Raw genomic sequence first — 15,156 nt, 5'->3', positions numbered from 1 at the left:
CCCAGTAATATTCCCTTTCATGCTCTTCATCTTTCCGGGGCTTTGGAAATTGAACTATGTCCAAATTGCTGTGCTCAGTCTCTAAGATCCCTTAAGCAGATCATCTCAGGTGTATTGCTGCTTGCTTTCTGGTTCTGGGCACATAATATTCTTTTTTTTTTTTTTTTTTTTAGGGGGAGAGAGCAAGCATGTATGTGCGTGAGCAGGGTTGAGGGGGTGGGGTAGGAGGGAAAGGGAGAGAGAGAATATTAAGCAGGTTCCACACTCAGCATGGAGCCTGATGTGGGGCTCCATCTCATGACCCTGAGATCATGACCTGAGCCAGAATTAAGAGGCTGACACTTAACCAACGGAGCCACCCAGGTGCCCCTGGGCACATAATATTCTGAAATAAAATGTTTTAATCTTTTTGAGAAAAGAAAAGCTGCATCTGAAACATTTTTCTGTAGACTTAATATGAATTTCTCTTGTGCTGGTCACCTTAAATAGCCCTCTAATCACATACAACCACCATTGTCTCCTTGAACTGGGGAACTGCTAGGTAAAAATATCAGTTTGCACCAAGAAAGATTTTTACATTTTCATCATGCTTACCATGACATCGGTTCATCAGGTATGATCTCTCATTTGGTGGTGACGTTCCCAGTGTTGGTGCATCTGGGCTAGGCTAGAGCTGGGGCCCAGGTCATTCCTCTGAGAGAGCAGGGTACTGACTTTGTTTGTTTGTTTGATTTTAAGTCCGTTCCATGCCCAAAATGGAGCCCAACAAGGGGCTTGAACTCCTGACCCTGGGATCAAGACCTGAGCTGAGATCAAGAGTCGGACACTTAACCTACTGAGCCACCCAGGTGCCCCTGTATTTTCTTTTTTAAAAACTTACTCACAAATCCTATAACAGTGCTAGTACACAGTAGGTGCTCAAAAAAAAATTAGAGTAAAATTTGTTGCTAATTCCATTCTTTTGTGGCCTAAAGACTTGGAGTGCTTGTTAGTGAACTGTGGTTTCTTCTTGCAAATCATCAAATTCATCTGTGTTATGACCCATACTAACAGGAAGACTGATGACGTATCTTCTTATTCGTGACCAGAATGTGTTCTTTATTACTTAAAAATGCGATAGATTCACCAGCGCTGAAATTGGATATGATCAAGGCAGAAGGATGACAGAGAGAGGTGAAGCATTTTCTCCCCACCCCCCTTTTGAAACCAGAGGAATGATGAGAAGTATAGCAATAGTGATACAATGAACACCTGTTCTGAAAAATGTGTCTGCCTGCCCTGAAGACACTCTCCAAATGAGTTGCAGTTACTTACCATTAGGAATAAATGATCTCTATATTTTTTATGCAGAAAAATATATAATATTTGGAAAAGTCACTAATTAGATTAAGCTGTCCCTGCCCTCTTCACCACACTACCCCTATGAGCTTTTGGGAGTTTGCTTTATTTACCAGAACTTTCATTACCTTCTGAGAATTTGAAACTGTATTATTATTGGAGTGGGCCAGGGGCGGAATGATACCACCAGTTTTTCCTTTCTCTTGAGAAGCCAGTGCGTAATCTGGTTGTGTTCCTTTCACGGAGGTTCTGTCTAAGAGCATTTTACTCTTAGATTTTTGTTTCAAATATGCCAAGTTATTGCTTGGAATAAACCATAAAGTCAGATATATGAAATAAAAACTGTCATGTCAAAGTGTTTGACTTAGGTCCAGCACCTAAATTAGGGATTAAGATTTAAGATTTAGTATGTTATTTTGTCCCCACCTTTTCCCATCACCCCATTCCTATGATTTTAGGCCAGAGGGGAGGAAAGTGGGAGAAAACACTGGACTGTGGCCTTTCTACTCCCTCCCTTCTGTCTGAACCATAGTTCCCTAATAGTCGTTCTTTGCTGAGTACCTAGTTTGAAGGAGGCATTGTACAAACAATATTTAATCCATTCAAGAACTCTCTATGGGAGCCGCTATTATTGTCCTCATTTTCCTGATGAGAACCCTGAGGCACAGAGATTATTAAGTGTGGAGCCCGATTTTAACCTAGTTCCATTTAGTTCCTGAATGTTCACTATTTGACCACTTGTGACTCCTTCATTCCTGCATCACAGAGGACACTGCCGAGTTAGACATGACGCCCAGGGCCTCCTCATCCTCCTCCTACACCAGGCTTCATGGAAGAGAAAAGAGGATCTTCTGGTCTTAGGAAAGAGGAAAGGAAGGAGGGGAGGGAAACAGAAGAGAAGAAAAGCAGACTATGAGGCCAAAGAAAGAGCGAGGGATAGCGGGAGAATTTGTGAAGAATGGGAAAGGAAGAAATGAGAATCAAGTCTACAGGGGGCACCTGGGTGGCTCAGTGAGTTAAGTGTCCGACTCTTGATCTCACCGGTTTTAAGATCGAGCCTTGAGCTGGGCTCCACACTCAGTCTGCTTGAGATTCTCTCCCTCTCCCTTTGCCCTCCTTCAACTTGTGTGCGTGCTCGCTCTCTCTCTCAAATAAATAAATCAATCTTTTTTTTAAAAAGATGTTTCTTAACCACACAATTATACCAATGAGAGGAAAATTTCTGTACATTATATGGAGATATCTGTAGGATATAATTTAAATGAAATAAGTAAGAAACGAGTACTGTTTATAGCAGCCTCTCTTTGTGTAGGGGAGGCATACATATACATACCTCTGTATACCTTATATTTTCAAAGAATAAATCAAAATACAAATCAAAACCTAATAAAATGCTCTGTGGGAGAACAAGATTTAGGGTGTTGGGCAGGGATAAGCACAACTTTTGTGAAGTGAGTTTGTTACAGTTTTGATTTTGGAACCATGTAAATGTTTTTACATTAAAACAGGAGGGACGCCTGGGTGGCTCAGTTGGTTAAGCATCTGCCTGCGGCTCAGGTCATGATCCCAGGGTCCTGGGATGGAGCCCCATGTCCGACTCCCTGTTCAGTGGGGAGTCTACTTGTCCCCCTCCCTATGCCCCTCCCCCCTGCTCATGCTCTCGCTCACTCTCTCTCAAATAAATAACTAAAATCAATAAAATCTTATAAAAAAATAAATTAAAAAGGAATACAAAGAAATCCCCAGAATTGAAAACAAATGCCCTTGTGCATCAACTGTATATCAAGACGCGAAAACCACACAAAATCATTACTGGAAGTGACTTTTTAAAAATTTTTTTGAAAAGATTTTATTTATATATTTGACAGAGAGAGAGAGCGAGCACATGCACAAGCAGGGGAAAAGGGAGAGGGAAAAGCAGGCTCCCCTCTGAGCAGGGAGCCCAATGTGGACTCAATTCCAGGATCCTAAGATCAGGACCTGAGCCAAAGGCAGACGGTTAACCAACTGAGCCACTCAGGCACCCCTAGAAGGGACAAGATTAATTTACTTATTTTAGAGAAAGACAGAGAGAGAGAGTGAGCACATGCATGGGGGTGGCAGGGAGGGACAGAGGGAGAGGGAGAGAGAAACCCAAACAGACTCCCCATGAAGTGTGGAGTCTGACATGGGGCTCGATCTCACAACCCTGAGATCATGACCTGAGCTGAAACCAAGAGTCAGATGCTTAACTGACTGTGCCACCCAGGAGCCCTCTTGCTGTTTTTTCTGTCTATCTCTCTCTCCATCCTATCTATTCTAAAAGATTTTATTTATTTGTTTTAGAGAGAGAAAGTGGGAGCGGAGGAGGAGTAGAGAGGGAGGGAGAAGGAGGGGGAAAGAATCTCAAGCCGACTCCGCACTGAGTGCAGAGCCCGCCAAGGGTCTTGATCTCACCACCTTGAAATCAGGACAAAGAGTCGGTCACTTAACCAACTGAGCCACCCAGGCGCCCTTTTGCTGTTTTAAATAATACTGATATTGCTGATTTTAAACTATTATGGGTCTATTCCAGGATAAAGGAAATAAGTAATTATGTTAATGTAAGAACCAGGATTCAATAAATAGAAAGTAATGCTACAACAGGGATGAGCCTTGAAAACATGCTAAGTGAAGGAAGCAAGTCACAAAGGACTAAATATTGTATGATCCCATTTATATGAAATGTCCAAAATAGGCAAATCTGTAAAGACAGAAAATAATTAAAGGGTGCCTCCAGCTGAGGTGAGAGGCAGGTTTGGGGGATGTGCTATGTTGTGCATCCATTATCACGACCCATTTCCAGAACTTTCTTAATACCCCAAACGACACTCTATACCCATTAAACAATAACTTCTTATTCTCCGCTTCCCACAGCCCTTGCTAACCTCTGTTAAACTTTTTTGTCTCTGTGAATTTGCTTATTATACGTCTTATAAGCTGAATCATACAATATTTGTTCTTTTGTGTCTGGATCATTTCACTTAATGTAATGTTTTCAATATTCGTTCATGTTATAGCATGTATCAGAATTTCGTTCCTTTTTAAGGCTGAATAATATCCTGTCATATGTATAGATCACATTTTGTTTATTCATTCATCTGTTGATGGACACTAGGTTGTTTCAGTCTTCTGGCTGTTGTGAGTAATGCTGCTGTGAGTATTGGTGTGTATCTGTTCAAGTTCCTGCTTTTACTTCCTGTGGTTATATACACAGAAGTGGAATTGCGGGATCATATCGTTCTGTGTTGAATTTTCGAAGAACAGCTGCACTGTTTTCTACAGTGGCTGGGCCATTCCCATTCCCATTTACAATGCACTAGAGTTTCAATTTCTCTACATCCTTACCAACACTTGTTCTTTTCCATTAAATTTATTGTCTTTATTAGAGCCGTCCTCATGAGTGTGAAGTGGTATTTCATTGTGTTTTGGATTTGCATTTCCCCAATGACTAGTAATGTTGAGCATCTTTTCATTTACTTATTGGCCACTTGTGTATCTTTGGAGAAATGTCTATTCAAGTCCTTTGCCCATTTTGAATTGTGTTGTTTTGGGGTTTTTGTTGTGGTGGTTGAGTTGTAGACGTTTTTTAATATACTCTGGATATGAATCCCTTATCAGATCTCTGATTTGCAGGTACTTTTTCCAGCTCCACTGGCTTTGCGGGCATGGAGGTAGAAACATTTGATGAAGGCACGACTCCCTTTAGAGTTTGCAATACCTTCCCTTCTGGGTGCAAAGCTGGATGCCAGTGGTTGACTGGGGCAAGGAATCAGCATCTTCTCTGGGAGTTTCTATCTTCGGAAACTCTACCCTGAGTCTTTAACTCTGGAGCAAAGGCCATAATCAGTGTGAGAGAAAAGAATTAGCTATTTCCACTTACATCCGTTAAGATGCTGTTAGCCGCAAGGACATAACGTTCAAATGAAACTGGCTTAAAGAATAAGGAAGTATCTTGTCTCACTAAGAGTGAACCCAACCAGAGGATGGGCCCCAGAACTGGCTGGTTGAGAGGTTCAACCGTGTCATCAAAGGCCCAGATGCTGCTGGTTTCCTGGTTTTTCTGTATATGGTGTTGGTTTCATCCTACGGCTGGCTCCCCTCTATTGTAGGTTGGCTGTTTTGACACCAGGGCTGCGTACTTTCTCATTTCTACCCAGCAAATATTCACCTATCCCACTGGCAAGTCCTGAGTTACATGCCCCTTCCTGAACAAATCACCAGCAAGGGACATGAGGTTGCACTTGGGCCAATGTCTCCCACCCTTGAAGCTGAGAAGATTGGTCTTCCCAGAGGCTTGTGCTCTACTTAGGGGAGAAGTGAGACAGGACTGCAATTCCATCAGGAAAGAGGAGCGTGTGAGTGCTGGTAGGCGATCAGTACAGTTCACTACACCACTGTTAATACATCTCCAAGCTGGTGGCTCTGAGTCCACTCTTTCTCCCCATCCTGTTATCTCTGATCTCGAGTCATTCCAGGGTTCTTTTGGGAAACCCATTTGGGGGAGGGGAGTGTCTTTTCTCTTATTTTTTAGGCTTAGTAATTTATACTGTCAATTTGCTTTTTATCTTCCAATAATTTTCACTCTTACAGATGGTCTACAGCACCCTCCTTTCCATTCCATGTTTGCTTCAAGTTATTTTTCTGTTTAGAGTCCTTTTGTCATTACAATGGGATATTGAGAATGAGAAGAAGCATAGGCCATATTGAACTGGAGGTCAAAATGCCTCTAAATTATCGAGATTTTCCTATCCCTTACCTGACCCAATTATTTGACATCAAACTCTCCGTAGTAGGGCTTATTCACATGTTGTGTACAGACTGTTGCTGGTCTGTTAACTGCTTGTTGCTAGTCCACAACAAGGCAAATACAGAAAATTGGAATGAGCATTTAGAAAATTTTGTTCAGAATGTGACATTTCTGAGACATCGAGCACGTGATCAGTGGACCCCTCTTTTTTTTTTTAATTTTTAAAGATGTTATATATTTATTTGTCAGAGAGAGAGAGAGAGAGAAAGAGATAGAGCACAAGCAGGGAGAGTGGCAGGCAGAGGGAGGAGCAGACTCCCTGCTGAGCAAGGAGCCCGATGCGGAACTTGATCCCGGGACCCTGGGATCATGACCTGAGCCAAAGGCAGACACTTAACTGACTGAGCCACCCAGGCACCCCTGGACTCTCCTTTTGAACAGAGTAGAGACAACCTTAGGAGTTACTAAATTCACTTGGTGACCTTGGTGACTTGCATGTAGCATGAGCTGCCTCCTGGTCACATGTGGTCGGGCTCTACTTCATAGTCCAGAATTGACTAGGAAGACAAAGCATCACACAGATAAACAAAATCTTGCTCTTCATCACAGAAAGTTTGAGAAGTCTGATCGACACAATATGAATATCTTCGGTTTGGTAAATAAGTTTACTTACCCTATTTGTAGGTACCCACATGGCCATATTTTTCTCATCTATTATGCAGACTGAAGATGTTTAATCATTTTGCCATGAATCGTTTTGGTTGTTTTTTTCCCTAAATGTTTTCTGGCCCAATTATGCCACCTCAACGAGAGAAATGCCTCAGTGTAAAAAATCGTTAGGACCTCAGAGCTAGTGGAGTTTGGTGTTTTTTTGTTTGTTTTTAAAAATTTTTTTTTTTTTACGGTTTATTTATTTATTTGAGAGAGGGGGAGCAGGGGGCAGGGGCAGAGGGAGAGGGAGAGAGAGAATCCCAAGCAGACTCTGCACTGAGCATGGAACCTGACAGGGGGCTCGATCTCACGACCCTGAGATCATGACCTGAGCCGAAACCAAGAGTGAGATGCTCACGTGGCTGCGCCACACAGGTGCCTCAGAGGGGAAGCTGTCCAGGCACTTTCTCCTAGAGTTAACCCCTAACTAGGAACACGGGCTCCTGAGACCTGGCTTGCCGTTATCTTACCATCCCCCTTATCTCTGCCTTCAGTCTCCAGGTAGAGGCTCCCGCTTCTCAGCCCATCATTCCTGCAGTCACCTTTCCCATTCTGCTTTCCTGCCTCTCCTTCGAGGTCACCCGGAACTGACCCCGATTTCTCAGCTTGTTGCAGCGGCTTCCCTTGGAATCTTCAACTACTTCCTTTTTCTCTCTGGGCACACTGCTTCCTTGTCTTTTTCTGAACCACAGGTACGGCTCCTCGTTCTCCCACCTGGAACCAGGCAGCTATAAATAAATATTAATATATTTATATATTAATATAAATAAATATTATTTATTTATAATTATATTATATATAATTATTATAATATTATCAATTAAATATTAATATAAATAAATATTAATTTATTAATATTTATTGCAAACCTCCTATGTACAAAGCTTCTGCTAGCTGCTTGACACATATTACCTCCCTCAGAGGTAGATTTCTTATTTTCTTCGCAGGGCCATGCTGGGTCAGACAGCTTTGAACCCAGATAGTTTTAGAATCCAGCTGTGGAGAGCTTTCTGTTCAGGTTTGGCGAATGCACCATGTTTTTGTGAAAGATAAGATTATACTCTCTGCTTTATTTTCAGTACCTATATGAAAATATCTAATAATAGTCTTTTTTGTTTGTTTGTTTGTGTTGGTCTCTTTGTCCCAAGAAGCAAAAATTACAGCTGCATTTTCTAAGAATCAAAGAGGCAGGGGCGCCTGTGTTGGTTAAGCATGAGACTCCTGATTTCGGCTCAGGTCATGATTTCCGGGTCATGGGATCAGGCCCCGAAATGGACTCTGCACTCAGCAAGGAATCTGCTTGAGATTCCCTCTCTCCCTCTTCCCTTCCTGTCATTTGCGTGCACACGCTCTCTCTCCTTCTCTCTCAAATAAATAAATAGATCTTTTAAGAAAAGAATCAAAGAGGCAGGTTCTTTATGAGGTTATAATTGATAGCTTTGAGGTCACCATCTTATAAACATACTTGATTCATAGCTTTGAGAGCATTTTCTGTAGTATATCTGCATCCAGTTAGCACTCATCACTTGGAAGAGTTATGCATAATTTAATATATAAAATGTTAAGTAATCAATCTTGGTATTGATCCGTAGGATATAGCCAGCATTGAAACTTCCCCAATTTCTACAATAAAAGCACGATTTCACATACTCCTTTCATGGTTAATATCGGTTCTTTATCCCCAATGTAACTTGCTTGAGAATTTTAAGTGTTGTGTTAAAAAAAAATAGCTTGTGATAGAGAATCTTACTAAAAGTTTCTGAAAACAAAAAAATAAATGTTCATTTGTTCTCTTTCTATATTTTTTGACAAAATGACTTTTTTGCTTTGGAAGAAAATTGATGATGTTAGATATCTGTCCCTGTTTAACCTTCGTTCCTGTGAATTGCCAGATATTTAAAATTTTTAAAGTTCTTTCATCTGGGGCACCTGGGTGGTTCATTCGGTTAAGTATCTGCTTTCAGCTCAGATCATGATCCTGGAGTCCCAGGATGGAACATCTCATCGGGCTCCCTGCTCAGGAGGGAGTCTACTTCTCCCTCTGCCCCTTACCCCGCTCATGCTCTCTCACTCTCTGTCTCTCTCTCAAATAAGTAAAATCTTAAAAAAAAAAAAAGATAAAGTTCTTTCATCTGAGGGAAGGGATAATGAATTTGGCATATTTCTTTGGATATTACCACCCTTCCTCCAACACGACACACAATCCTTTACATATCTATTAAATAGTGAAAAGGTAGAAATCCAAGGGAAAAAATAATGAGGGAAAAGAACAAAAGATACTCTTGGTTAGTTTCCCATTGAATGATCATTGGCATTGTCTAACCCCATGTGGTTTCCTGTTGCAAAGGGAAGAGACAAGGTAACTTTGGATCCAGTTAGCCAAAGGAATTAACTAGATCCTAATATACTTATGACCCCAACTGCTGAATTTTCTTGCACCGATTTGGTAACTCAAAGAGAAAGTTACCTAGGATCTAAGATTGTAGGAAAAAAATAAACTTTGAGGGACCAGTGAGACAGTGGGAAGTACTTCAATCTGGGAAGTGCAATTAGTTCCAAATGAATTTGGACTTGAGAAATTAAACCAGGAGAAATAAGATGATCTGCAGATATGTCATCCTAAAAAGCTAAGTCATTTAGAATTTCTTTTATACTTAAAACTCTTTTATCAAATTAAAATACAAAGGAAAGTTATCTCTGACTTAGATTCAGAGAAAATTGGCACAGGAGATACCAATTTAAAAAATATGTAGGAGTGCCTGGGTGGCTCAGTTGGTTAAGCCTTAGCCTCAGGTCATGATCCTGGAGTCCTGGGATCGAGTCCTACGTGGGGCTCCCTGCTTAGTGGGGAATCTGCTTCTTCCTCCCCTGCTGCCCCTCCTCCCCCTGCTTATGCCCTCTCTCTCTCTCTCAAATAAATAAATAAAATCTTTTAAAAAAATAAAATAGTAATAAAACCGAACTGAGTATGAGGGTGAAGTCAGAGAAAGAATTATTGTCCAATGAACTATCATTGTTATAAGTTGTTCTCAACAAGCTGTTTGCACAAAATTCCGGACCCGAGGAAGGCTTTAAGAAGATATTTGAACACACTCTTATTCTGTAGAATGCAGTTAGCTGTTCCTCCAAGGAAGTGTAGCAATACTTGTCTTTAAGTGAAATGAAAATATGTGGAACCGTGCCTGGCACAGAATCAGCATTCCAATTCCTTCCCCTTTCCAGTGGCCAGTGGACAGTCTGGCCACTTGTCATCTTATCAAAAGCTCTTGAACTTACAAAGTGCAGTGAGGCTCATCTTTAGATGAGCGTAGTGTCCTTCAGTTTTCTGGGGATTCAGGTGGTGGCCAGGGTACCAAGAGAGGCTGACTCTCTCTCTGATAAAGTCAGTATTCTCCAGCCAGGCCCAGCATGGGGACCACGGCCTTGCATCTGAGGTGCTCAGCCTGTGGAGACCCGTGCTGTGCTGCTGGACCCAAACGGCATTAGACTGCAGGTTTTAGTTGGTCCTTCATGGGTTTTGTGGTTTTGTGCGTGGGTCCGTGTACCTGCTCTGTGCCTCCTGGTTCTCTGTGTCATTTCTTTCCTTTTCAGCCAAGTTCTACATCTGTAGGAAACCTACTTTATACCAGGATCTGCGTGCCACAGCGGGGCTAAGAGGATGAATTAAGACGAGCTCCATCCCCTCACGGAGTGTTGTCTGGGAACAGCCATCAGACATAGAAAGAGACATCACCCAGATTTTACAATGCGGTTAGTGTCGTAATCAGATGCAAGAGCTACTGTAGGAATTTCGAGAAACCCGAATTGGAGATCAAGGGTGACTTCCTAGCAGAAGTGATGCCTGAAGCGAAGCTTTAAGGAAGAATTTGAGTAGGCGACGTTGGTGTGTGGGAGGATGGGAATGGAGCCTCAGTTTTCTTATTCATAAAATGATTAAGAACGCCTGCCTGATAGGACTTTTGCAAGGACTAACGAAGATATGTATGTAAAGCACTTAGCAGGGCTCTCTTCCGTACTAAACACCGAGTTATTGTGGTGGTACTGATGTTGGTGATGATGGCGATCTCTTGAGTTAGAGGCAGGAGCTTGAACAAAGACAGAGAAGTCCTTTCAATACCTTGGGTTCACACTCAATCCCAGGCGATCCCTTTTACTAAAAGGAGAACCTAGAAATTAGTCGCCTTGTTAGTAAAATGTTGTATGTGACCATGGTATGGTTAAAAGGCAAACTCTGCATCCCTTTCTAATATATACCCAAGATAGGATGAAGCCTAGCCCCAAATTCCAGAAAAACCGTTGCAAAATACTAACTTGTTCTAGAATTGTCCAAACCTTTATAGCTTCCCCCACACGTGACTTTATTACATGAGCTAAGTAAGCCTTTCCTGAGAATGAGAAGCCATAAGAAGGAAAGTAAAATATTCCTTAAAGTAAATGACTCTACATATTTGATTTTAGAAAGTTGCTAGTTACTTCTGAGTCTTTCTTTCTTTTAAAAAAAATATTTTATTTATTTATTTATTTGGGGGGCATGAGCGGTTGGGAGGGAGGAGGGAGAGAGAGAATCCCAAGCAGGCTCCACGCTGACACGGAGCCTGATACAGGGCTCGATCTCACAACCCTGAGATCATGACCTGAACCAAAACCAAGAGCCGGGTGCTTAACCGACTGAGCCACCCAGGTGCCCCACTCCTGAGTCTTTCTAAGAAGAATCTGTATCAGTTATCCATTGCCACAGTAATGGCACATAATTATCACAGAACCCTAGTGGACTGACACAACAATAAATCTTTACTTAGCTGGAAATCGGTGGGGTTCAGGTGACCTGGACTGGGTCTATCTCACCTAGGATGCTTATACATCTGTGGTAACTGCAAGTCGGCTAGGTGCTTCTGCTGATATGGGTTGGGCATGCTTGAATTTGTGGGGATTGGCTGACTGTTGGCTGACCTCGGATGGCCTCATTTGGGGTTACTGAGGTTACTAGGATAACTTAAGGTAGCCAAGGCAGAGGAGGAGGAATAGACCTGAAATGCAAGCAAATTTAAGCCTTTGCTTATGTCACATTTGCTAATACTTCATTGCCAAATCAGTTCACATTATTGATTTTGGAGTCAGTGAGAGAGCTTTGCAAAGTTATAAGGCAAATGGTGTAGATAAAGGAGGGTGAACAGTTAGGGTCATTTTTACAATATCACAATTTTCCCTTTGGCTAAAATTATTCAAATATTTCCCACATGCGATAAGCTCAAGCCCATCCCAGGACACCATAAGTCTCATCCAATTATGGAAGCAGGCTTGAAATCCAGGTTCTCATGATTTTTAAGTCTGGATGTGATTCTTCTTGATGCAGAGACTTAAAAGCTAAAAACAAATTATCTGCTCCCACACACTCCACATGCAGTGGTGAAACAGGGAGAAGATAAATGCAATAAACATTCCCATTCCCAAAGTGGAAGAATGAGAGGCACATATATGGGTCCATGTGGTTCTGAAATCCTGCTGGGCAAATGTTGTCAGATTCCATTAGTCTGGGGATGGGAAATGTTTTCTAATTAGACCCTAGTTCTGCTACCTGGGAATGGTTTGTCATTCTATTCTCCACTGTAGTTGGCTCTGCCTTCTGATTGGCCCCCATATTTTCCATTGCTCTCCTTGACCTCTTGTGAAGATGGCATTAGAGAGTATGCCCTCTGTGCAACTTTCTCTGTCTGTTTCCTTTCTGGATAAGATTGGAAGCCTAGTGGCCTTTTTTACATTTTGAGCAGTTTCTGTTCCTCTTAATTTGGGCTGGCTACTTATGCCATTAGGCTATCTCAGTGATTTGTGAGTTTGCTTGTTTTTAGAGAGAGTGAGTGCATGTGAGTGGGGGAGTGACAGAGGGAGAGAGAGAATCTTAAGCAGGCTCCACGCCCAGCACAGAGCCTGACTTGGGGCTTGATCTCATGACCCTGAGATCATGACTTGAGCCAAAACCAAGAGCCAGATGTTCAACCAACTGAGCCACTCAGGCGCCCTGTGATTTGTGAGTTTTATATAAATTTTGACTTAACTACATGTGTTGAAAAAAATACCTCCCAATTTTGGGGGAACCTGTCTCTCTCTTTGGACTGAATCAGTGCTAATTTGGAAATGCCCGACCGCTGTGAGTCCCAGAAGCCCTTTTGGCCCACTGAGTGGATCTGTTCTGTCCTGCCTCAGATCTTCCAGATGTCTCAGCAAAGGTCTCACAGCCACACCTTGAATTGGTCTGTGTCCTGAGGTCATATCTTAATTTGAGAACTCTCCTGCCTTGAGAGGCTAGACATAAGCAATAGTTTCATTTCCCAACTTAGCAAATTCTGGCCCCTCTATGTTCTGTGAAAATTCTGCCTGCGAACTGGCCTGTTCTTTTCTGATTTCTTCTCTTTCTTGCGGTGGCTTATTTTTATACAGTAGGTAGTAGAGCCAATTGATACCATCAACATTCTTCCTGGAAATATTTGCTCATGTCTGAATGTTCATTTGGCACTTTTTCTGTGTTCTAATTTACTGCAGGCTATGCTTTTACCAAATATTTTTCCACTGAAAAACATGGGTCACCATTTTTCCAGCCTGCATTTATTATTGCCTAGTCTCAAGGCTAAATGCCATACATCTTTTGTTACAGCCGTATTACACTGGTAGATATCAATTCACTTATTGATTATCTACTGACACAATTGTGTTTCAGAACAAATAATGACAAAATCTCAGTAGCGTTCATTGTTTAGCACAAGAGCCTGTGCAGATTAGCTGATTAAGGTTGAACTTAGGTGATCTTGCCTGAGGTTGCTTATGTGTATAGGTGTCTGCTGGCTCATCCCTGGCTGGGAAGACTGGTGGAGTTTAGGTGTGCTCCGTTGGCCTTTTGTCCTCCAGCAGCCTGGGCATGGTCTCATGGCAGTTACCAAGGGGCATGAACCAGAGCAAGCTGCTGCTGCTTCTTTTTTTTTTTTTTTATAGATTTTATTTATTTATTTGAGAGAGAGGGAGAGGGAGCATGAGCAGAGGGAGGGGCAGAGGGAGAAGCAGACTCCCCGCTGAATAGGACTCCATCCCAGGCCTCTGGGACCATGACCTGAGCTGAAGGCAGACGCTTCACCAACTGAGCCACCCAGGTGACCCCAGAGCAAGACTTTTATATGTAAACTGAGATGGATAACTTGAATGGATATAAATGGATGGATAACTCATAGACCTAAATGTAAAACTCAGAACCATAAAACTTCTAAAAGAACATAGGAGGATATTTTCAAATCATAAAATTAAAAAATTGATAAATTGGGCTTTATGAAAATAAAAAAATTCTGCTCATCAAAAGATATCATTAAGAAAATGAATAAATAAGCCATAAGTTGGGGGGAAACGTTTGCATTATATGTATCTAACAAGACTTATTTCTAGAATATGTAAAGAGCTCCTAGAAATTCATAATAAAAACAAACGACCCAATTAAGAATGGGCAAAGTCTTGGTCAGACCTTCCCAAAAGAGATATAGGAATGGCCAGATGAGGGGCGCCTGGGTGGCTCAGTCGTTAAGCGTCTGCCTTCGGCTCAGGGCATGATCCCGGCGTTATGGGATCGAGCCCCGCATCAGGCTCCTCCGTTGGGAGCCTGCTTCTTCCTCTCCCACTCCCCCTGCTTGTGTTCCCTCTCTTGCTGGCTGTCTCTCTCTCTGTCAAATAAATAAATAAAATCTTAAAAAAAAAATAAAGGAATGACCAGATGAAAAGAGGCTCAGATCTCATTGGTTATCAGGGTAAAATGCACATGAAAACCTTAGAACAGATTAAAGCAAAAAGAGAGACAACAGAAAATTCTGAGAAAAGTGTAGTGGAGCTGGAGAATTCATTATTTGGCGTAAAATGGTACAACCATTTTGGAAAATTGTTGATCAGCTTCTTGTAAAGTTATACATCTACCCTAAGTTCCAATAAATCCACTCAGGTATTTACTGAGAAGACATGAACATGTATGTCCACATAAAGACCAGTACAAGAATATTTATAGCAGCTTCATATCTAATAGCCTCAAACTGGAAACAACCTAAATTCCCTTCGAGAAGGGAAGGGGCACCTGGGTGGCTCAGTCGTTATGCGTCTGCCTTCGGCTCAGGGCGTGATCCCTGCGTTCTGGGATGGAGCCCCGCATCAGGCTCCTCCACTGGGAGCCTGCTTCTTCCTCTCCCACTCCCCCTGCTTGTGTTCCCTCTCTCACTGGCTGCCTCTCTCTCTGTCAAATAAATAAATAAAATCTTAAAAAAAAAAAAAAGAGAAGGGAAAAGCACATATTGGTGTATTGACACATGGCTGGATCT

At 42.0% G+C, this 15,156-nt stretch overlaps 1 protein-coding gene across 1 annotated transcript in view; it reads left to right on the top strand.

Moving 5' to 3' along the window:
- JAK2 (Janus kinase 2) overlaps positions 1-15,156 on the top strand; it is a 267,922-nt gene that overhangs the window by 45,042 nt on the left and 207,724 nt on the right. The window lies entirely within an intron of this gene.

Source organism: Ursus arctos, unplaced genomic scaffold (assembly GCF_023065955.2).
Source record: "Ursus arctos isolate Adak ecotype North America unplaced genomic scaffold, UrsArc2.0 scaffold_33, whole genome shotgun sequence".
Classification (NCBI taxonomy): domain Eukaryota; kingdom Metazoa; phylum Chordata; class Mammalia; order Carnivora; family Ursidae; genus Ursus; species Ursus arctos.
The sequence above is the reverse complement of the archived record's forward strand: the minus strand, read 5'-3'. Positions and strand labels throughout refer to the sequence as shown.